Here is a 24,467-nt window from a genome sequence, read left to right as displayed (position 1 = left end):
CAATGATTATATAGGTGTTAGGGGCACAGAGTCAGAGGTGAAAGACTTATAATTACACATCATTCAGAAGTACCCTAAGAGCATGGGGAGAAAATATGTCACTCTTCTAAATGCATGTCTCTTGGCCTTTGAGATATTCAGCAACTTGTCATTCATTTGTAAAAGGAATGTACAGAAATAACCCAAAGGGCAAATGTTAAATGCAGCAATGCTGCTAAAAATCACTGCTCAGTCTCGTGACTGAACTTGCATGTGCTTTAGGAATGTGGTAGGCAAGATTCTTAAGATAGTCTAGATCCCTGGTGTACACCCACTTTCTCCCAGTTATTAACACCATTCTAGGTGCTGCTGTGAAGGAAGTTTGTAGATGTAATTAAGGTCCCAGATGAGTTGATCTTAAGACAGGGAGATTATCTGGATGGGCTAATCACATGAACCCATTAAATCTTGTTCTAGAGGTCAGAGACAGGAGAAGTTAGTAATTAAAAGCAAGAGGAGTAAGATAATTCCCTGCAGGACTTGAAGAAAGCAAACGCCCCTGTGAGCTGCCTATGGGGATCATGTGGCTAGGAAGTGCAGGCCTCCTGGAGCTGTTGAGAGCTGATAGCTACTAGGGAACCTACAACCTCAGTTCTACAACTACAAGGAAATGAATGCTTCCAACAACCTGTAAGCTTGGAAGAAGGCCTTATGAGACGAAAAACTGCAGCCCCAACCACCGCCTTGTTTCAGCCCAATGATACCCTAAGCAGAGTATCTAGTCATGCTGTGAAATTGTGAAATAATACATTTGTGTCATTTTCAGTCTCCAGGTTTGTGGCCATTTATTACACAGCAGTAGAATACAAGTGCAAAGTCAGGTGTGTTTTGTGGTATCATAGTCCTAGAAGATGGAATGCCAGACCAAACATGCACCCCCATTCTGGGTATTCGGGAATTAGCAAGAAGAGGCCATCTAATAGTATTTGTCTTTACAGTTACTGTCTTTACTTGTTCTTGTTCTTTTACTGGCAGCTTTCTTGGATAGTTTTTGTCTTCTGTTTTCTAGCAAAATTGTTTCATATATATGTGGAACATATATTTGATATATGTGTATATAAAATTACAGTACCCTTTTTATGTTCCAAGCATTATGATAAGTGCTTTGTAGGAATTGTTAAATCTTCTCAGCAGCCCTGTTGTACAGTTGAGATAACCAAGGCCTGGAGCAGGTAAGAATTTTCCCAAAGCCTCATGCAACGAAGCAGTAGTGGCTTGGTGAAGAGCGTGAACTGGGAACTGGGGATTCATGTTGCTACGGTCATTTTCTTAACATTCATTCTCAAAATGTTCGGATGTCAAAATTAGAAATTTCGAATTCCGATTTTCCATTTTTAACTTGGTTATCCCTTAGTTTAACGTGTATCATTAATCTCTTGGTTTCCTCTCTATAATTGAGGTTCTATCACTTATCATTCTGACAGCAATTTGCATATTAATCCAGGACAAGAAATTCACATCTCCCTGAGCAGGCTCATACCCTTCCATGACTTTACCCTAATCTTTCTCCTTACTTTGGACAATTCTTCTGAACTTCAGACTCTATTTCCCAGCCACAGTAGGGCATCCTATTTGCCTATCTGCAGACACCAGCATTCTAACTTGTCCCAAATGAATTTATCTCACCCCAACCTACCTCTCCTATTTGCTATCTCTGTTCATGGCATTTACAGCTCATCAGCCGACCATGCTAGAAACTGTAGAATTATCTATGGCTCTCTTTACTCTCATTCTTTACCTCTGATGTGTTAGCAAGTCCTGGTTATTTAAACCCTTTAATGCTCTTTGCTGGGCATTCCCATTGCTATTGTTCTGGATGCGTTATCATCATTCCTAATGTAGATTACTATAAAAAGATTCTTAATTTATACCTGCTTCTAGGAAACCCCTCTCATCCTCCCTCACACTCTAGCCAGAGTAACCTTAAAGCACATCCCACCTAAAAACCTTTCAGTATCCCTGCTGCACACAAGGTGAACGCCAGACTCCTTGGCAGGATATGGAATGCCCTTCATTAGTTCATCTTCCTTATCTTTCCACCTTCATCTTCTTCCACTCCTTGACTTCTGTTCCACACACCCTATGTTCCTGCCACTCTTACTTAACCAACTCTTCCTAAAGATGTCACTCTTCAGGGGCGCCTGGGTGGCACAGCGGTTAAGCGTCTGCCTTCGGCTCAGGGCGTGATCCCGGAGTTATGGGATCGAGCCCCACATCAGGCTCCTCCGCTATGAGCCTGCTTCTTCCTCTCCCACTCCCCCTGCTTGTGTTCCCTCTCGCTGGCTGTCTCTGTCTCTGTCGAATGAATAAATAAATAAAATCTTTAAAAAAAAAAAGATGTCACTCTCCATGCCTTTGCACCTGCTGTTCCTTCAGCTGAAAAGGATATCCTTTTGTCTCTGCTCCATCTGGAAAAATCCTACTCTTCCTTCCTAGCCCAGCCCCAATGTCACCTCTCTGACAAAGCATTCCCTGAAAAGTCTTTGTGTCATTACTTTCAGGACTGTGCAACCATTACACTTTGTATAAACTTCTATCACTATAATTAAAAGATTGTCAGTAATTATTTATGCATCTGTCCCTCCTCACTGATTGTGAACTCCTCAAAAAGAGGATTGTGCTTTTGTCATCTTCATGTTTCTTTTTTTTTTTTTTTTAAGATTTTATTTATTTATTTGACAGAGAGACAGCCAGTGAGAGAGGGAACACAAGCAGGGGGACTGTGAGAGGAAGAAGCAGGCTCCTAGCAGAGGAGCCTGATGTGGGGCTCCATCCCAGAACACCGGGATCACGCCCTGAGCTGAAGGCAGATGCTTAACGACTGCACCACCCAGGCGCCCCATCTTCACGTTTCTGATCTCCAGCACCAAACATGCCGGGTACTTAGTTCATATTCAGCAAATATTGATGAATAAGAAAAAAAGGGTTGAACAAACTAATGAGGAAGGAAAGGGCAATGTTTATTCCATTTGACAACTTTAGTGTATGTCAGGTATGATCCCAGGCCCAGCAGCATAAGCATCACCTGTGATCTTGTTAGAAATACACATTCTTAGCCCCATGCCAGATCTACCACTCAATCAGAGGTCGTGGTGATGGATCACAATCTATATTTTAACAAGCCCTCTGGCTGATTCAAATGAATGTTTAAATTTGAGAACCACCGGTGTATTTGAACCTGATTGATGTGTACAGCAGATCTCAGCTGTAATGTAATGGGGAAAAAAAAATCTGACTGAAGCCATGAGACCTAGTTCTCAGTTCTGCCACCAGCTTCTAATCAGCTCTTGAGCAAGCCACTTAAACTTTTAGAACATGTTACCCTCCATGAAGTCAGAAGACTAGTCAATCTCTAAATTCCTTCTCATCATGAAGGTTCTCTCTTTGTATGAAAGAGATGTACTCTCTGATGCCAAAGGAGAGAGATAGTAGTGGAGAACAAAGAAAACTGAAATAGCACTCTCTGCAGTGATGGTGTGAAGCTGCCACAGAAGCTCAGACCATTGCTCCTACAAGTTCACTCTCTAGCAACCTGAAGCAGCAAATGCTTCATGCTTCACAGGAATTTAATAATCCCTCACCCCAATTAATGCACCAACCAAAGAAACAATTCTACAGGGGTGGAACAGGGTCCTTTCTGACCCTTTTGTGATCAGATCATTCTTGGAAGCATGAAATGTGATTATCCTCTCCTGGTGTGTGTAAATGCTCAGACATTCAAACGAAATACAGGAAATCAGGAAGAGTTGAGATTGGTGGTGTGGTATGTGTGTGTGGTCTCTTTCTATTTCCCAAAAATCCAAATAGGAAAATCCCTCCTTCAGTTTCACTCTGCATAATACTGGTTTAGTGATGTGCATTAAATCAAACACGTTATGTTATCCAGGCTGTGTCTAGCATAAGAATAAACCTCAGCAAAGGAAAATATTCCATCAGTGAGCAGGCAAAGCAGACCAATAAAAAATGCACATTCTATCATATACATATGATATATGATATATATATGATATATATATGATATATATATGTTTTAAATGTTTTAAAAATGTTTTAAAAAATAAATATGTTTTAAATATCATATATATGTTTTAAATGATGTCCACCTATATGTGAAAGTAAGTGCAAACAATAAAATCCAGTAAGTGATTTTATCACTCTAACGGCCAACTACAAAAATAGTCCTTTAGGCCTGGAACCTGAAGCCAGTACTGGCGGAAGTGCTAGATTTTAGTTGTGTTATCATAAAAAAGTTTCAATAACTAGAAGAAATATGGCCTCATTTCCTTCAGGGGGATTATCATTTTCAGGTACCTCAGATGCGTTGAATTAAGATTCAGTCCAATATGCATTTATTAGCCTTTGTTATTTGCCAGATACTCTACTTGGTGTGTTGGGAATATTACAGGGTTCCTGCTCCTAGAAGTTGAGTCTAGTGGAAGAGACGGACTCTTTAAAAAGTAATTATGGTATAAGTAGGGATTATACGCTGGGTACATGGAAGCAAGACAGAGGGATATTTTAGATCTTACTAAACAGGTACAGAAATCAAGTCTGATATCTTACTTGGAGCAAAGCCCGATCAACATTCGGACAAATTCTGGATCACCAGGAGGATGAATAAAGCATACATATGTCAAGAGGAAGGGCTACCAACACTCATATCTAGGCATGTCATCAAACAGAAACTCTAAAGGGAAATTCTCAGAATTCCTTGACTTGGGATTGCTTTGAGCAGCATTCTGTGCAGCCGTGCTTAGAACTCTGTGACAGGGAACTGCAAAATGCCTGTCAAAACCCTTGACAAGTGAAAGACAGGCAAACTGGAGGGGGAGCTTTCTCTCCATCCTCACCAGCCTGTGAACACCTGTTACTAACAGAGCAAGCTGAGAGACACATTTGGCACATGTTGGCAGCACCAGCAGAATCAGCCCCTCCTCACGATTTAGTGAAAACGTGATCCTTTTTCTGTGGCTTCTGCTGCACAAAACCCATTTCAATTCCCTTTGCTGTATAGTTATCAGAACTGAGAGGGAGAGGGGCGCCTGGGTGGCACAGCGGTTAAGCGTCTGCCTTCGGCTCAGGGCGTGATCCCGGCATTATGGGATCGAGCCCCACATCAGGCTCTTCCGCTATGAGCCTGCTTCTTCCTCTCCCACTCCCCCTGCTTGTGTTCCCTCTCTCGCTGGCTGTCTCTATCTCTATCGAATAAATAAATAAATAAAATCTTTAAAAAAAAAAAAAGAAGTGAGAGGGAGAGATAAGAAAACCTAAGCCAGTTTTACCATGGCTGAATATGAGCATGACAAAAATTTTGGCAGCATTCTTTCTGAAGTGAGAAAAATCACCTTGTGATTTAGTGGGGAGCTTTTCAATTGACAATCACCTTCATGAATTTATACAGTTGGCTCTATAGCAAGTTGAGAGAATGGGCAGGGCATGTCACATAGTCCCCATTTTACAGATAAAGCAATGAAGGTGGCTTCGGGTGGGTGAGGGACTGTACAATCACCAGTAAGAAGCAGATTTGATCATGTGAGTGCGGCTCTTTGGCATCTTCGCAGGACATTGGTTCTCAAAGAATTCAGAGAGATGTGTCTACTTGAATTCTAGCCTTCCAGGCGGAAAGTAGTTTAGGTTGCACCTTTCAAAGCAACAGAAGTTCAACTTGTCTACCTCAAAGTGCATCAGCTGTTTTTGGAAGCCTGAGGTTCACAAGGACTGGAATGATGCAGGTGGAAGGTGTGCTGCTGTTAGAGGCAGCCAGCTGGAAGCTGTCTGTCCCTAAATAAGCTTATGAAATGTGAAAAGTCGTACCCACCAAGTTTTGTGAGAACTGAATGTTTAATGACCATGATGCACTAGGCAGACAGTCAACGATGATCAGTAGTTTTTAAAAATACAAATAACGCATGACTACTGCTCTAGCCTGCTGGTTGAGGACTCAGGGTCTGGATGTGGGGAAGGGACTTCTCTCCTAGTGATTGTGGAATTGAGTGTTTTTGGTCATATCATGTATCACAGACAGATGCCAGGAAGGCAGAATGTTAAAAACTTGGAAACCTGCTCATTGCTCGAGGCATGTCTGTACTTGCAATTTGGCTCAGTTCATTCCAATTTTTTACTTTAAAATGTTTCATTTAATTAGAAATGTAACTTTAAAATAAACAGCAAATGAAAAATAAAAAAAGAAAAACGACAAACTCTATCTAGAAAAAAAGTTCTCCTCTGAGGGGGCTCCAGAGTTGGCTCTACAAAAGTACCAGCTGCCAGTTTGTTTTATTATTACTTGGTTTAAATATATCTATGGCTGAGGAGGAGGAGGGCAACTGACAGCAGCTTTGGCTTCCTGCAATGCTTGATGCTTATTTCACCAAGTTGCTTGTGGGACTGACAAGCTTTTCCTTGACATGAGCTCTAAATGAATCCCTAAGTTGAGTCCTTTCTCCACCACTTATTGACTGTCTCACTTCCTCATTCGGAGAATAGAGATGATCTTACCCATCTTGTCTGTCTATGGCTTTTTGCATAGATCAAATAAAATAAATGGATATGTAAGTCTTTGAAACTGTACATAGCACCCTACTAGTTTTACTCCTCTCATTCAGTTGTATTTTTCAAAAATATGCAGTGCAACCCTTCAGAAACAGAGTGGTGCTACCAGGCATTCTGAATCGAAAATCTCCCAAGCTATCCTTTTTCGGTGCAATGTTAGCCATTCTCCTTTGAAACCAATTTAGCTCTTCAAAAACACCACTATGATACCAATTCTTACATAAATACCATGATTTCTTCGAACTTGCTTTGTAAGAGATAATCTTACTAAGACTTAGAGCTTTGAATCCCTCAAATTAGAGGATGAAACATGTCTGCTTCTTTCTTCTCCTAATAGTTCACATACTGTCCTATGATTCCTCTTCCCTTTCCTCTGATGTTTGATGTGAAATGTGGCATTTCTTTCCACAAGGATGCCATACAGAGTCCTAGCTGTTCAGGGGCATGGCCATTTCTCAAAAATTGGAGTCAAGGGGCGCCTGGGTGGCTCAATTGGTTGCCTCTTGGTTTTAGCTCAGCTCATATCTCATGGGTTGTGGGATGGAGCCCCAGGTCGGTCTCCACACGGTGTTCAAGCTCAGCAGGGAGTCTACTCGAAGAGTCTCTCCTATGCCCCTCCTCCCACTTGTGCTCTTTCTCTCTGTCTCTATTTGAACTTTGGCGGGAACATCATGTCTAGTTAAGGGCTTTTCTTTTGAAGTTTGGAATACTCTACTGATCTTTAGAAATTATTATAAGATCTTTTGTATCCAAGATTTTCTCTTACTGAATGTAGCTTTCACTTATTTTCTTGAATGCAGATTATATATGTGTGAAAAATATATATTGGGTATATTTTATATAAGATATATATTTTTTTAATTAAAGTAATACTCAAAAAAATAAAATAATACTTATTTAATTATAATAATAATATTTTTTAATTAAAATAATTAAAATAATACTCAATATTGGGTATATTTTATATAAGATATATATATTTTTAATTAAAATAATACTCAAAATAAAATTTCTGACAAGTCTGGCTTTTTATTTTCAGTAGTCATCTAGATATAGCCAATACGAAACGAAGAAAGAGGTACAAGTTTATTTTCTTTATTTGGATTCCAGTTGGTTAACATACAGTGTAATATTAGTTTCAGGTGTATGATACTGTGATTCAACACTTGCATATATCACCCAATGCTCATCACAAGAAGTGCACTCCTTAATCCCAATCACCTATTTAACCCATCCCCCCACCCACCTCCCCTCTAGTAACCATCAGTATGTTCTCTACACTTAAAAGCCTATTTCTTGGTTTGTCTTCCTCTCTCCCTTTTTTTTTCTTTGCTTGTTTTATTTCTTAAATTCCACATATGACTCAAATCATATGGTATTTATCTTTCTCTGACTGATTTTGCTTAGCATCATACTCTCTAGCTCCATCGATGATGTTGTGAAAGGCAAGATTTCATTCTTTTTATGGCTGAGCAATAATAGTCCATTGTGTATATATACCAACTCCTCTTTATCCATTCATCAGTCCATGGACACTTGTGCTGTTTCCATATTGGGCTATTGTAGATAATGCTGGTATAAACAACCAGGTGATTGTATCCTTTGAATTCGTATTTATCCTTTGGGTAAATACCTACTAGTGCAATTGCTGGATTGTAGGGTAGTTCTATTTTTAACTTTTTGAGGAATCTCCATACTGTTTTCCCCCATACTGGCTATGCCAGTTTGCATTGCCACCAACAGAGCAAGAGGGTTCCCCTTTCTCCACATACTTGCCAACACCTGTTGTTTCTTGTGTTGTTGACTTTAGCCATCCTGACTGGTGTGAGGTGATATCTCATTGTAGTATTTTTTTTTTCAGATAGGCTCCATTGCCCAGTGTGAAGCCACTCATGGGGCTTGAATTCATAACCTGAGATCAGGACCTGAGCTGAGATCAAAAGTCAGATGTTTAACCTACTAAGCCACCCAGGTGCCCCATCTCACTGTAGTTTTGATTTGTATTTCCCTTATGATCAATGATGTTGAGCATCTTTTCATGTATCTAATGGCCATCTGGATGTCCTCTTTGGAAAAATGTCTATGTCTTCTGCCCACTTTTAATTGGATTATTCATTTTTGGGGTGTTGAGTTTTATAGGTTCTTTAAAAATTTTGGATACTAACCCTTTATCAGATATGTCATTTGCAAATATCTTCTCCTATTCTGTAAGTTGCCTTTTAGTTTTGATGACTGTTTCCTTCCCTGTGCAGAAACTTTTAATTTTGATATAATCCCAATAGTTTATCTTTGTTTTTGTTTCCCTTGCCTCAGGAGACCTATCAAGAAGAAGTTGCTATGGCTGATGTCAGTTTACTGCCTGTGTTCTCTAGGATTTTTATGGTTTCATGTCTCACGTTAAGGTCTGTAATCCATTTTGAATTTATTTTTGTGTGTGGTGTAAGAAAGTGGTCCAGTTTCATTCTTTTGCATGTTGCCACCCAGTTTTCCCCACGCCACATTTTGAAAAGACTGTCTTTTTCCTGTTGGATATTCTTTCCTGCTTTGTTGAAGATTAATTAACCATATAGTTGTGAGTTCATTTCTGGTTCTCTGTTCTGTTCCATTGATCTTTGTGTCTGTTTTTGTGCCAGTACCATACTGTTTTGATCAATGCAGCTTTGTTATATAACTTGAAGTCCAGAATTGTGATGCCTCCAGCTTTGCTTTTCTTTTTCAGGGTTGCTTTGACTATTTGGGGTCTTTTGTGGTTCCAGACAAATTTTAGGATTGTTTAGTCTAGTTCTGTGAAAAATGCAGTTATTATTTTGATAGAGATTACACTAATGTAGATTGCTTTGGGCAGTATAAACATTTTAACATTATTTGTTCTTCCAACACATAAACATGGAATGTCTTTCTATTTCTTTGTCTCATCTTCAATTTCTTTTATCAGTGTTTTATAGTTTTCAAAGTACAGGTCTTTCACCTCTTTGGTTAGGTTTATTCCTGGGTATCTTATTGGTTTTGATGCAATTGTAAATGGGATAGATTCCTTAATTTCCCTTTATGCTGCTTCATTATTGGTGTATAGAGATGCAAAATTTCTGTAAGTTGATTTTGTATCCTGTGACTTTACTGAATTCATTTATCAGTTCTAGCAATTTCATGGTGAAGTCTTTTCTACGTTTCTACATAGAGTATCATGTCATCTGCAAATAGTGAAAGATTTATTTCTTCCTTGCCGATAAATGTCTTTTATTTCTTTTTGTGGTCTGATTGCTGTGGCTAGGACTACCAGTACTATGTTAAATAATAGTGGCGAGAGTAGACATCCCTACCTTCTTCCTGACTGTAGAGGAAAAGCTCTCAGTTTTTCCCCATTGAGTATGATATTAGCTCTGAGTTTTTCATATATGGCCTTTATTATGTTGAGGTATGTTCTCTCTAAATCTACTTTGCTGAGGGTTTTTATCATGAATGCATGTTGTACTTTGTCAATCCTTTTTCTGCATCTGCTGAAATGATCATATGGTTTGTATCCTTTCTTTTGTTAATGTAGTGTATAATATTGATTGATTTGTGAATACTGAACTACCCTTGCAACACAAGAATAAGTCCCATTTGATCATGGTGAATGATTTTTTTAATGTATTGTTGAATTCAGTTTGCTAGTATTTTACTGAGAATTTTTGCATCCATATTCATCAGGATATTGGCCTGTATTTCCCTTTTTTAGTGGTTTTTTCCCTTTTTTATCTGGTTTTTGTATAAGGGTGATACTGGCCTCATAGAATGAGTTTGGAAGTTTTCATTTCTTTTCTATTTTTTAGAAATAGAAAGGTTTAAGAGGAATAGGTATTAAGTCTTCTTTAAACGCTTGATAGAGTTCATCTGTGAAACCATCTGGCCTTGGATTTTTGTTTGTTGGGAGTTTTTGTTTTGTTTGTTTGTTTACTGATTCAATTTCTTTCCTGGTTATCAGTCTGTTCAAGTTTTCTATTTCTTCATGTTTCAGTTTTAGTAGTTACATGTTTCTAGGAATTTATCCATTTCTTCCATGTTGTCCAATTTGTTGGCCTGTAGTTTTTCATAATATTCTCTTACATTTGTTTGTATTTCTGTAGTGATGATTGTTATTGCTCCTTTCTCATTTGTGATTTTATTTGTTTGGATCCTTTCTCTTTTCTTTTTGATAAGTCTGGCTAGAGATATGTAAATATTATGAATCTTTCCAAAGAACCAGCTCTTGGTTTCATTGATCTGTTCTATCGTTCTTTTGTTTTTTGTTTCTTTAGTTTCTATATCATTTATTTCTGCTCTGATCTTTATTATTTTCTTCCTTCTGCTGGCTTTAGATTTCATTTGTTGTTCTTTTCTAGGTCCTTTAGATGTAAGGTTAGGTTGTTTATTTGAGATTTTTCTTGCTTCTTGAGGTCGGCCTGTATTCCTATGTATTTTCCCTCTTTGGACTGCTTTACTGCATCCCAAAGGTTTTGGACCATGTGTTTTCATTTTCATTTGTTTCCGTGTATTTTTTAAATTACATCTTTGATTTCCTGCTTGACCCATTCATTATTTGGTAATATATCATCTAACCGTGTATTTGTGGTCTTTCCAAATTTTTTTTAATAATTTTTATTTTGTTATATTAGTCACACAGTACATCCCCAGTTAGATTTTTTCTTGTGGTTGATTTCTAGTTTCATAGTGTTGTGGTCAGAAAAGTTGTGTGGTATGATTTTATTCTTTTTGTATCTGTTCAGGCTTGAATTGTGACCTAATATGTGATCTATTCTGGAGAATGTTCTATGTGCACTTGAAAAGAATGTGTATTCTGCTGTTTTAGGAAGGAATGTTCTGAATATATCTGTTAAGTACAGCTGGTTCAGTGTATCATTCAAAGCCATCGTTTCCTTGTTGATGTTCTGTTTAGATGATGACCATTGATGTAAGTGGGGTATTAAAGTTCCCCACTATTATTGTATTACTATTGATTAGTTCCTTTATGTTTGTTATTATTATTTGTTTTATATATTTGGGAGCTCCCATGTTGGTGCATAAATATTTACAATTGTTATATCTCCTTGTTGGGTTATCACCCTCATTATGATATAGTGCCTTTCATTATCTCTTGTTACAGTCTTTGTTTTTCTTTTCCAAATTTTTATTTAAATTCTAGTTAATTAACATATAGTGTAATATTGGTTTTAGGAGTCGAATTTAGTGATTCATCACTTACATATAACATGCAGTGCTCATCATAATAAGTGCCCTCTTTAATACCCATTACCCATCTAGCCCATCCCCACCCCATCTCTGTTCATCAACCCTCAGTTTGTTCTCCATCATTAAGAGTCTCTTATGGTTTGCTTCCCTGTCTCTTTTTTTTTTTCCTTCCCACATCTGTTTTGTTTCTTAAATTCCACATATGAGTGAAATCAGATGGTATTTTTCTTTCTTTCACTGACATATTTCACTTAGATTAATATACCTTAGCTCTATCCATGTCATTGCAAATGGCAAGATTTCATTCGTTTTGTTGGCTGAGTAATATTCCATTATACACACACACACACACACATACACACACACATATATTTTTTATTTTTTATTTATTTTTTTTAAGTCTAGTTTGTCCAATATAAGTGTTGCTACTCTGGCTTTTTTGCGACATCCACTTGCATGACAAATGTTTCTCCGTACCCTCACTTTCAGTCTGGAGGTGTCTTTAGGTCTAAAATGAGTCTTCTGTAGGCAGCAAATAGATGGGTCTTGTTTTTTTGTATCCATTCTGACACCCTATGTCTTTTGATTGGATCATTTAGTTCATTTACATTCAAAGTAATTATTGATGGCTATGTCTTTATTGCCTTTTATTACTTGTTTTGTCATTGTTTCTGGAGATTTTCTCTGATCCTTTCTTGTCTTTGTCACTTTTGGTCTTTCTTTCCCACTCAGAATCCCCTTTAATATTTCTTGCAGGGCTGATTTAGTGTTCACATACTCCTTTAGTTTTGTTTTGTTTTTTGTTTCTTGTTTTGTGTTTTTTTTTTAGGTGGGGTCTGGAAAATTCTTTATTTCTCCTTCTATTCTGAATGACAGACTTGATGGATAGAATATTCTAGGCTGCAGACTTTTCCCATTCAGCCCATTGAATATATAATGCCACTGCCTTCTAGCCTGCAAAATTTCTGTTAAGAAATCTCTAGCTAGCCTTATGGGTCTTCCCTTGTAAGTTAAGGACTCCTTTTGTCTTGCTGCTTAAAATTTTTCATTATCACTAGATTTTGTAAATTTAATTACAATATGTTGTAGTGTTGGCTTGCTTTTGTAAATTTTAATGGGAGTTCTCTGCACCTCCTGGATTTAGATATCTGTTTCCTTCCCCATATTAGGGAAATTTTCAGGTATTATCTCCTCAAATAGATTTTCTGCCCCCTTTTCTCTCTCTTCTTCTTCCGGGACTCCTATGATACAAATGTCATCACATTTGATGGAGTCACTGAGGTTCCCTAAGTCTAGTCTCAGGTTCCATAATTATTCTTTCTCAGATCTTCGGTTAGTTTCATTTTTTTTCTTTACTTTGTCTTCTAGGTCACTAATTCATTCCTCTGCTTCTTCCCGCCTGCTGTTTATTGTATCAAGCACGTTTCCAATCTCATTTATTGCATTCTTCATCTCTGATACTTTTTTTTTAACTCTTTTATCTTTGTGGTAAGAGTCTCCTTGATGTTTCCTATTCTTTTCTCATGCCTAGTGACTATCCTTGTTTGGTGTTTTAAATTCTCCATGAGGCATGTTACTTATATTTCTTTTGCTTTGATCTCTTGCTGTGGCATTATCTTGTTCTTTCATTTGGGATTCCTCCATTATGGCATTTTGTCTAAGTCTCTGCCTTCTTCTCTGTGTTAGGAAAGCCAGTTATATTTCTTGCTCCTGAAAGTAATGACTTTATGAAGAAGAGGTCATGTAGTGTTCAGGGCCTGGCACTTCAGGGACTGTCTCTGGCATGTCCTTCATGTTTTTTGCTTGTATTTTGGGTGCTCTTTCCTTCAGGTCAGTCATCTGCAGAAGCTCTCCTTGCCTGCTGTGGGCAGTGTTTGGTCCTTGGCCTGAATGTGGTGAGTTTTAACTAGGTGTGCTCTGAATGAGACCTGATACTATTTCCATGAGAACTGAGGCCCTGCAGAAGTCTCTGGTCAGGAGACATGGTGTGTGCAGGGGTTTGTGCTGGTACTGAGGTAAACTTGACTGAAAGGGGCAGTCCCAATAGAGTACAAGTGTTTGGGGCTTGGTGTAAGTAAGTTAGGTAGCCAGTGTCAGTGCTGTGCTGCTTCCTGCAGGTGGCTCTGTGTTTATGTTGAGTAGAGATGAGAAATGGTGCCAGCCAAATCCTTTTTTCCTGGAAAGGCATCTCTTTGAATGCAGCCTCTCAGGGAAGCACTGTGAGAAGAGCAAATAATCTCCCCTCTGTGTGCTCCAGGCATTTTTCAAATTGCTCTTTCCACACTGTCTGCCCCCAGACAGTGACCTCTGGGCTCTATTCCAGCTAAGTCAGCTGACATTTAAAACTCCAGGCTTTAAGCCCCAGTGGTTGCAAGAACTCAGGGAATTCAGCACCTCTCATTTTCCAAGCTTTGGGGAAATGTTCTCCTTGTACATTCCTTTGTATGGTCCTCTCTCTCTCCCCTTTCCCCACTATCACAGTTCCCTCCCCTCTGCAGCACCTGTGATCCCTTTCTTTCCTAAACCTCTGTGTCTGCACTTCCTACTTTCTTTCATGTGGCTTCTTCTCTCCCTTTAGTTTGTGGAGTTTGTTCTGTCCTTCCTCAGGTCAACTTCTGGGGTATTTAGGATGATTTGGTAGTTATCTAGTTATGTTTGTGGGACAAAACAAGCCTTGGGTCCTCCTACTCCACCACCGTCTTCCTTCTGACCAACCAGGAGGTACAAGTTCAGACTTTAATTCTCAGTGATCTTAAATAAGTCAATGGTAATGATTCTCAAATTTACACCTCTTGACCCAAAGTCCTCCTGAGCTCCAGATTCATATATTCTATTGCCTTTTGACATTGCTGTTTGGATGACTAATAGGTGTCTTGAATTTAACACTCCCAAACCCAAAACTAAGAAACTCTTGATGTCTCCTTTTACTTCCCAAATCTGCTTTATCTCTTTGTCCCTTTCTTAAGAAGTGGCATCACCATCTCTTGCTGCTCATATCAAAAACCTGAAAGTCATCTCTGACTCTTCCTTTTCTCTTACATTACATACCTATTAAGTTAATTAAACAAAGAGGCCATTATACTGAGGTTGCTCATGGTAGCCTACATAAACAACCAAAAATCTAAACTTGTAAATGCCTCAAGTTAATGGAATTGAAACGTGAAGGACAACCAATCACAAGGAGCCAAATATGCTTTAAGCTATAGCCAATCAATAATTTCCTCTTTGTTTCCATAATTTCTACTATATGAATCTTTCCCCTGGCTTCTGTACCGGAGTGCTCCTAACCACTTCTGGTTTAGCACTGGCTGATTTGAATAAATTTTTACTCAAATAAACTCTTAAAATTTTTAACAGGTCACAGTTTATCTTTTAATACACTCAACCCCACAGCAAGTCCTGTTAGTTCTATCTTCAGAATATTCCTAAAGTCTGACCCCTATCACCACCTACATCATCCTGCTTCAAGTCACCATAGCTGTTACCTGGCCTATCGTAATCCTCTCCTGACTGATTTTCCTTCTTGTCTTATACTTCCTACACTTTCAGCCCACACAACAGCCAGAATGACCAATTCAAATGTAAATTGGATCATGTCATACTCTTTCTTAAAACCCACCAATCACAGATCTTTTCCTATCACACTTAGAATAGATTCTTAGAATAACTTCTTTTTCTTGGCCTTTGAGATCTTATATGATTGAGCCCTGGATAGTTGTATGATCTCATTTCACACTTTCCCTCTTGCTCACAGAGTTCCAAGCATATTCTTTGCTCTCTTTCAAACACACATATAACATCTCATCTCAGAGTCTGCACTCACTGTTTTCTCTTCCTGGAAATCCTCCCCTCAAATAGTCACATAGCTTGTCCTGTCTCACATATCTAACATCTGTTAGATATCTGCTCAAATTCTCTCAGAGTGCTTTCTGTCAAATCCAGAAGAGTTTCCACTTTTGCCCCTATTACTCTATCTCTTTTCTGTACTCTTTTTCTTCCTAACACCCATCTCTACCTGACCTTCTGCTCAAACACATAACCACACTTGTTCATTCCTCAGTCAAATGTAAGTGTCAGGAGGATAGAAATTTAGAGTGTTACTTTTACAACTTTATTCCTGGTAACTAGAACAGTGCCAGGTATTCAGTAAGAGCAAAATTAATAATTGTCAATCAATGAAAGCATGCATATTCCTGGCCTGTTTCTTTTCTGTAAAAAATGGCCTATGACAATACCACTAGCCTTAAAAGCCCATGATTCCTTGCTTTATTTTTTGGTTTATGATCTTGCTTTATTATGCACAGAAAGTCAACTGTGTCAAAAAACAGTAGCGTAGGAGGCAATGAGGTAGCCAAATAGCATCTTACAGTAACTTTTAAGAACTTGCTCTTAAATTTGCTTCTGATTAAATGTCTTGTTCCTTAGAATTTATGTTTATGGCATATAAATTAGTATAGCTAATACAATGGGTACAAATAATCTGAGTGTGCCCAATTAAGGAAACCAAAATGCTGGTGAGGTCTGGAAGCTTAGGGCCAGCCTTTCTATTTCCAGAGAGCTTTATACATGTAGCCACATAGGCAATGACATCCTCAGATCATTCTGTTTGAGGTCCTAATTTTCAGGTACTTCCCAGGCAATGTATTATAATCAAATGAACAATCTGATTCTGATTATCTGTTCCAACACATCCTGTAGGTGTAGTCAAAGCATAAATTATCTGAGCTTCACCTATTAAATGGATTGACCAAGATAATGAAATAGTTTCATGCAGAAATCGATCTGTGTATTTAAGGTGGGGAAACAGACTGACAGACCTCTTTCATAATGCTCATGGCAGCCAGCCCTTTTTGGCTTCCATTCAACATGAAGAAGTTTGAAGTCAATTTAGAATAATCCCAGTACTATTTCTTACTAATGAATAAGAAGGGTGGCACCATTCACTTTTAAATACCCTTACTCTTAAGGCAAGTGTTCACAGAGAACACAGAGGATATAAAAATTTTCCTTTACTTTGAGACATAACTTCAATTCCATAATCATCCAGAAGACAGAGTAGCTTCTTACATATCAGAGTTGCCTACTCCTTCTACCTTGTAGTCACTAGAAAGCAAACCCCTCTCTCTACGACTGATGTCTATTTGACCTCTCTGCCTTTCTCTTCTGGAGGCCTCACTCTTCTTCTCATGTATCTGGCATAAGTTAACAATTATTTGTGGATGAGGATGTGTGCGGTGGGGAGGATAATACTTAGGATGCTGCAAGTGGAGAATTAGTAAAACAGTAAAATAGTTCTGTGCTGCCAAAACAATCTATTTACATACCTGGGGTTTCTGTTTCTTTCCTCATTTGATCTACACTACCAAATTCCTCTTTTTGCTATCCTGACTGTAATGTGTCTGCTCCCTGTAAAGGAGGAAGAATGAGAGAAAGAAATAAGTTTATCATATCACAATTAGCAAAATCAGATGGAGGAGGGTTTGGAGGAGGTTTACTGATGAGTTTTTTTAGAGAAAACCAAGGCAAGGGTGTTAAGCAACAGTAGCAACAACAACAAAAAAGTTGGAGAAGCTAAAGACAAGGCTTTAGAATCCAGCGTGTTTTTTTTCTTATATTATGAAACAATATAGTACTTGTATAAATTCTATACATTAGCTCAGAATCCCACCTGAGAATGTCCCATAGATCTGATTCTGCTTTGGCAAATTATAAGTGAGAGGGAAGAAGAGCAAATGCAAGAGTTAGATTAGTTCTTGACTGGTAGCTCTGTTGCCAAAATTACAGCCAAGTTTAAACCCAAGTTTCATGAGGTGTATTGGCTGTGAATTGAAAAGAAAAATCCACCAACACATCTGGGCACCTGAGATTAGAATGTGCAAACCACTGTGCTCAGCATTCCAACTATAGTCCTGAAATATAACGTCAGACGGAGTGGGGAGCCATAAAATGTGAAGTCAAAAGGCTGACTGAGTTGTCACTGGAAGGTTCATTACTAACTCTGATGTGCTCTTTGGCATTTACCCAGACAATCTGAGGCTATGACATTAACATGCGGTTCTTTATGTGAATCCAAGCCTTGCTGCTTCCCCAGAAAGAAATGTGAGAGGGGAAAACCTAAAATATTTTAATTTCTTTTGCAGTTTCACTAAAAGCCAGAATTTTTTAGATATATATAAAAGATATCATTAAAAATAAAAGTGTAAGCCCTTTTGTAATTTCATTCATATATTTTTAATGATAAATGCTATCCTTGTTTCAGATGCTTTTCAAATAAATCTACGTGTGCATCTTCAAAAATATTTACATGACTGGAAAAAAGTAAACTATTCCTTCATACCACTGAGGGTTATTAAATTTAAGGGAAAAAATAGAGAAAATGGCCTTTCTGCTTTTTATAACAAAGCAATCCAAAGGTCCTTTCCAATTGAGAAGAGCAACTTCCAAATATATATCTAAACATATATCTGTGTCCACTGTTTGGACTGCTTTTTGACAACACATGACATAAATCCCGCTTAGGGAGTAATTGCCTGGGATGGTGCCGAGTTACCAGGTCATTTAAATCGATGCTGTGTGCTATTGCACACTTAAAATTATTTACACTGCTCTTATCCTAGCTACAATCTGTTCTCTCTCACTAATGCAGTGGAGAGCAATTTACTCCAGAATACCAAAGTCCTTCTGATTTCATTTTTGCTCCCACATCTGCTGCTGTGAGCTCAAGTCCTAGAAATAAAACCAAATAAGGAAGCACATGGAAACTTCGGGGAAAGTGGGTTTTAGAGTAAACATCAATGAAATCTTCAAAGTTCTGTTTCTGACACTTGGTTCTAATTAACTTTAATGGTTGCTTGCCATTGTTCATTTGGGTGATTTGGAGGAGATCTTTCTTTCCTGGAAAACCCTAAAAGATACCAAACATGAATGTTTTGTTTAAGTCTCAATTCTTTTATTTTTAAACCTTCATGTTACTTACACCCACCTGCAGAGCTGTTGGAAGTTCTTAGTTTTGTTTTTGTCTCTTATTTTTAAATTTTTTCTTGTTTGTTTTGTTTGTTGGTTTGTTTGTTTTTTACTGAAAAAAAGTCAGGATCTGGTTAGAAATGGATTGAAAAATCAGACACTGTAGATTTTGACTAAGTAGTGAAAAATCAAAATAAATTAAATAATTAAATTAAATTAAATTAAATTAAAACTTCCTCATCACTGTAAACTAAAATCTGATGTGCTTCTGGCTATTCTGTGGTTCCAGAGTGGGAATCTAGGAGTTGCAAACATGCCAAAGATTAGGATATGAACAACTCCATTAGTCTTCCAGAGCTTTTCATCATGAAGGACCAGGAGTCTTTTAGTACTTGGTTGCTTATCAGAAACCCACCTCTTTCTTCTCTGCTAAGAACAGTCTAACTGTATTCATGTATCTAGCCCTTAGGAAATATTGACTATTCTAGCAACAAACAAAAACCTCACAATATTAACCTATTCCCCTTGATGGTGATTGGTTTAGGAGTGAGCATGTGATCCAGTTCTTGTCCAAGACGTTAAAGGTCAACTTGCTGAGAATCTTGTGAGGTTTCCTCAGTATTAATACAGATATATAGAAAGAGATGGACCCTCCTCTTCTTTTGATTGTTGGGTCTGTATTTGATGCCTGGCACTGCTGTAGGTGTCCATGGAGTGAACCAGTGTGAGGACAAGCCAATAAGTTATCGATGGCACAGCAGGAAGACAGAAAGCTATGTCCTTGATGACATTGTTAACTCAATGAAAGCATCTTACTAAAACCTCCTATGGAAAACAAAACAACAACAACAACAATAATTAAAAAAACAAACAAACAATTTCAGCCTACCAGAGAGGATGTTGAGGTCAGCAAACTGATATGAAGTTGAAGCAACTTTGTGAGAAAAAAAATCAATTTAAGTGTCATTAGCTCCCTACCCAACCTCCTAAATTCCACCATAAGACACATCTGACCAATTTCTGTGCACAGGAAGATATGACCAAATGAGAAGCACATCATTCCACTCTCTGGCAAGACACAGAAACTAAAAGTTGAATCCATTTAAAACTTTGGATGTAGAAGACAGCACAGAGCTAGATGAAGAAAGTATTCCTCACTGGCAGGGTAACCTGTTGGAACTAGAAGTAAGAAGCAGGACCAAACTGAGCTCCTGGGTTTGGGAAGTTGAGAGCAGAAAACCATAGGAGCCTCAAAGCTGCTTTCATCTGTAGCAGAGTATTAAAAAGCCAGGACATGCCAGGGTAGTTTCAGAGTAATATTAACGAAAACTTGAAGAGCAAGAAAGAAGATGAGACTGTCTAGGGACCACATGAAAGCACATATGAAGTACCCTCTGGGGACTTGGATGTCTTGGGAGGCATTTGAGAATGGGGTTGCTGGGTGTCCAGCCAGAGAGCTATTTTTTTGTTAAGTTTATTGCATTCCCAGATCCTTGTGACAAGGAAAAACAGGGTTCTCTGTTATCAAACCAGTAGTCACTTTGATTTGGGTTAGAACAGAAAGCTGTGTGGAGAGACCTCCTTTACCAAGCCAAACTCTGTTTAATGGTATTTTGATGGTTCGTCATTGCTATTTTTAATGGAGTTCATTAATGTTGCCTACTCATAACACAATGAATGAATACATCCCAAAGAAAGACTGGTTACCCATTTGAGAGCTCATACAACTTAAGTTTCTGAAACATTAGTGTGCCTAAGACTCACCTAGTGGTCTCATTTGAATTGCTGAATTCTGGAGTCTGCAGATTCTCATTATGAGTGTCTGGGGTGAGGCCCAGGAATCTGCATTTTTAACAGGTTCCATATGTGACTCTAATATAGGTGATCTGTGGACCCCACTTTAAGAAACTCTGCTCTAAGAATTCTGCATTAAAGTACAGATGTTATAAATAAAAACATGTAGCTTTCCCTTCAAAGAAGGCTTTGCATTTGAAATATTGTTCCACAGATAGGAATGAGGTTGATACTGAATAGTCCTCTTGGGATCTACAAATAGTCCATGAGTTGTGATTTCGCCACCCAAGAGCTATTGCATAGCAGTCATTTTTCTTCGTAGAGGTTCCTTAAGCCTTACAGAAGGAATTTTGTTGTTGTTGGGGGGGGGGTGGGATGACAAATATGGAAGACAATGTTCACTACATATTTCCTCCCTCACTACAAGTGGAGCATAAGAGGAGGTCAAAAGTCCATTATCCTTGAGACCAAGAAGCAATGTATTGATCTGTGATTCCCTGAGAGCAGAGTTTGCTATCCATCTTTGCATTCCCAACACCCACCCATGACATCGCTCCGCCTACTACCTTGCACATAATAGGAACTTGCTAAATAGCTGTCAAATGTTAGTGGATTTGGGCCACAGTTTCTGGTCTGAAGTTACAATAACTTCAAGATAGCAATAGATAGACCCTAAATTCTTAGCTCCAAGAGGGAAGAGAAATGTGTGTTTTTTTTTATTTGCCCACAAATAAACAAATGTTTGTTGAATAACTGAATGAATGTGTGAGGGTATACAGACCCTAAAACTTTATAATCATCTTTTACATGACATTAGATTTTTTTATTTTAATAATTTTTTTATTATATTATGTTAGTCACCATACAGTACACCCCTAGTTTTTGATGTAAAGTTCCATGATTCATTACTTTCATATAACACCCAGTGCACCATGTATACATGCCCTCCTTAATACCCATCACCAGCCTATCCCATTCCCCGACCCCCTCCCCTCTGGCGCCCTCAGTTTGTTTAGGATGTGGAGAAAGGGGATCCCTCCTACATTGTTGGTGGGAATGCAAGTTGGTACAGCCACTCTGGAAAACAGTGTGGAGGTCCCTTAAAAAGTTAAAAATTGAGCTACCCTATGATCCAGCAATTGCACTACTGGGTATTTACCCCAAAGATACAGACGTAGTGAAGAGAAGGGCCATATGCACCCCAATGTTCATAGCAGCATTGTCCACAATAGCTAAATCGTGGAAGGAGCTGAGATGCCCTTCAACAGATGACTGGATTAAGAAGTTGTGGTCCATATATACAATGGAATATTACTCAGCCATCAAAAAGAATGATTTCTCAACATTTGCAGCAACATGGATGGGACTGGAGGAGATAATGAACCATGAGAGACTACATGACATTAGATTTTGAAACTATTTTTTTCTAGTAATGAAACACTCCTTCCAAATAAAAACTTGCAGGATCCTTCCAGATAAGACAGACAAAAACAAAACTGAGGGATTGGAAATTGAAGATTCTTCCTCTCTGTATCATTGCCATCCCTCAGCAATAGCCTCTGAACCAATTCCTATAAAACTAGTTTAAAACTATTGGTCTGTAGAATATTCACAAGGTACTTGTGCAGCTTTCTACACTTCTATATTTTTTACTTTTGTGTCATGGGTTATTAAAAAACTAATTTTTGTGTGGTCCATCTTTGCAACAATAAGCAGAACAGATTTCTTTCCCCTCACAAGTGACAAATATTTAAATCTTCTAACTATAGGATGCACACACCCTGTGCTTTCTTTCTTTATAAAATCTAAAATAAAATATTATATATAATAAGAAACAAGGCTATTCTAAACATTTATTTTTAATTCATTTTACAGAGTGCATCTATCATAAATTGTATTTACTCATAATTGGCTATAGTAGCTGTAATTTTCCTTTTCTTTACATATTTTCCCACCAGATTTCTTCTGGCTCCCATGGTAAGCTGGTGGGACTAAAGTTCATGGTGTCCCCTGACTCCAACCCCACCCACTACCACTGACTGCCATCATCAATGCTGTCATCTCAAGGTACAAACATCAACCAGGCTGGCTAAGGTACTCATCTCCCTAACTACAGTGATTGACTCAGGAGTAAGCATGTGACTTGGGATTGATAGGTAGGTTCTGGGAGGGAAAGATCTTCTTTCTATTCTAATGCTATGCTATAAATGTGGGGGTTTGGGTATACTGCTGCCCATGTTTCTCCCCCACATAGGGAGAAGCAATACAAGATGAGACATGACCTGAAGATATCATATGAGCCCCTGGAATCTGACTATGTCACACACTGTGTGACACCTCTGACTTATCAGTTGTTTGAGCTTAAACATTCCCTTTTATCTTAAAATTGACTGACTTGGTTTCTGTCACAACCAAAAGATACCTTTTAAATAAAACATTAACTGTATTCGGAAGAACAGGAGGAATTTATGAACTTATAGACCACTGAAGAGCATTTAGTATATTGAAAAGCACTTGCTCCTAATTTCTTCCTTATTCATTTATACTCTCAAAAGGACCATGTAAACTAAATATGAGATTACACTGTAGAAAAAAGAAACTTTGTAGTTAATAAAACATTTTTCAAATAGCCACATAATTACCTATGGAGCTGCAAGGATTCTAATATTTTATTTTATTTTGACAAACTTCACTGTATGTTTTGTGTTATAGGTACTATTCTAGATGAAAGCATTAGAGACAAGTTAGAAATGAGTGTTTTTATTTATTCAAAATTTCTCTGTGTTCTTTTTTTCTGCATTTTTAAAACTTTAAACAGAAATTATGCATTAACATTTAAATTGATTTTAATAAATTAATATTAATAATAACTTAATTTGAACTTGAACTGTGCTTGATACATGCCAGGCTAAGTACTTATGTGCATTAGTTATTCCTAACAATAAACCAGTAGGGTTGGTATGGTCCAGCCACTAAGATGGCTCCAAGATGGCTTCAGTGATCTTTGCCTTTTGATATTCACACTCTTGTATACAGTCACTACCCACACTGAATAGAACTGACCTACATAACCAGTAGGATATTGTGGAAAGGATGATGTGGGACTTCCGAGGCTAAGTCATAAAATATACTGCAGATTCCACCTTGCCCTTTCTTAGATTACTCCCTTTGGAGGATGCTGACTTCCATGTTGTGAGGGTACTTATGTAGCCCTGCAGAGAAGTCTACACAGTGGAAAGCTGAGACATCTGCTAATAGCCAGCACCAACTCATTATGAATGCAAGTGAACAGATCCTTCAGCCTCAGTCTAGTCTTAGGATGACTGAAACTCCAGCCAACACCTTGACCACAACCTCATGAGAGAAAGTGAATCAGAACCATCCAGTTAAGCTGCTTTCAAATTTCTGACCCACAGAAAATATGAATAATGTTTGTGGGTTTTTTTTTTTTAAACCCACTAAGTTCTGGGGAAATTTGTTATGCAAGAGAGAACTAATACAGTTGTTTCTACTGCTATCCCCATTTTATAGGTGAAATAATTAAGTTTTATGAAGACTATAAAATGAACTCAAGATCACAAAGAAAGTAAGTGAGAGAAGCCTTTCACAGACCCCTGGGTGGCTCAGTCAGTTAAGCGTCTGCCTTCAGCTCAGGCTGTGATTCTAGGGTCCTGGGATGGATCCCCTGTCTGGCTCCCTGGTCGGCAGGAATCTTCTTCTCTCTCTCCCTCTGTCCTTCCCCCATGCATGCTCTCTCTCTTGCTCACTCTCTCTCAAATAAATAAATAAAATCTAAAAAAAAATAAAAATAAAAAAAAACAACACAAAACCCTTTTAGATTTCAAAGCCCATGCTACATATTCTGGGAAGGGAACAATAAAAATAAAAGTCATTTTTAAATGGCTTCCCAC

General features: G+C 38.1%; 1 long non-coding RNA gene across 1 annotated transcript; it reads left to right on the top strand.

Annotated features, from left to right (window-relative positions):
* Positions 1-8,954: 8,954 nt before the first annotated feature.
* On the top strand, positions 8,955-23,309 carry LOC103662202. The gene is made up of 3 exons (XR_568376.2): positions 8,955-8,993; positions 22,515-22,712; positions 22,811-23,309. It is a non-coding gene; the product is annotated as an uncharacterized LOC103662202 (long non-coding RNA).
* Positions 23,310-24,467: the final 1,158 nt, after the last annotated feature.

The sequence above is a fragment of the Ursus maritimus genome, unplaced genomic scaffold, assembly GCF_017311325.1.
Source record: "Ursus maritimus isolate PB19 unplaced genomic scaffold, ASM1731132v1 scaffold_17, whole genome shotgun sequence".
Classification (NCBI taxonomy): Eukaryota; Metazoa; Chordata; class Mammalia; order Carnivora; family Ursidae; genus Ursus; species Ursus maritimus.
Note: the sequence above shows the minus strand (reverse complement) of the source record. Positions and strands in the feature narration are given on the sequence as shown.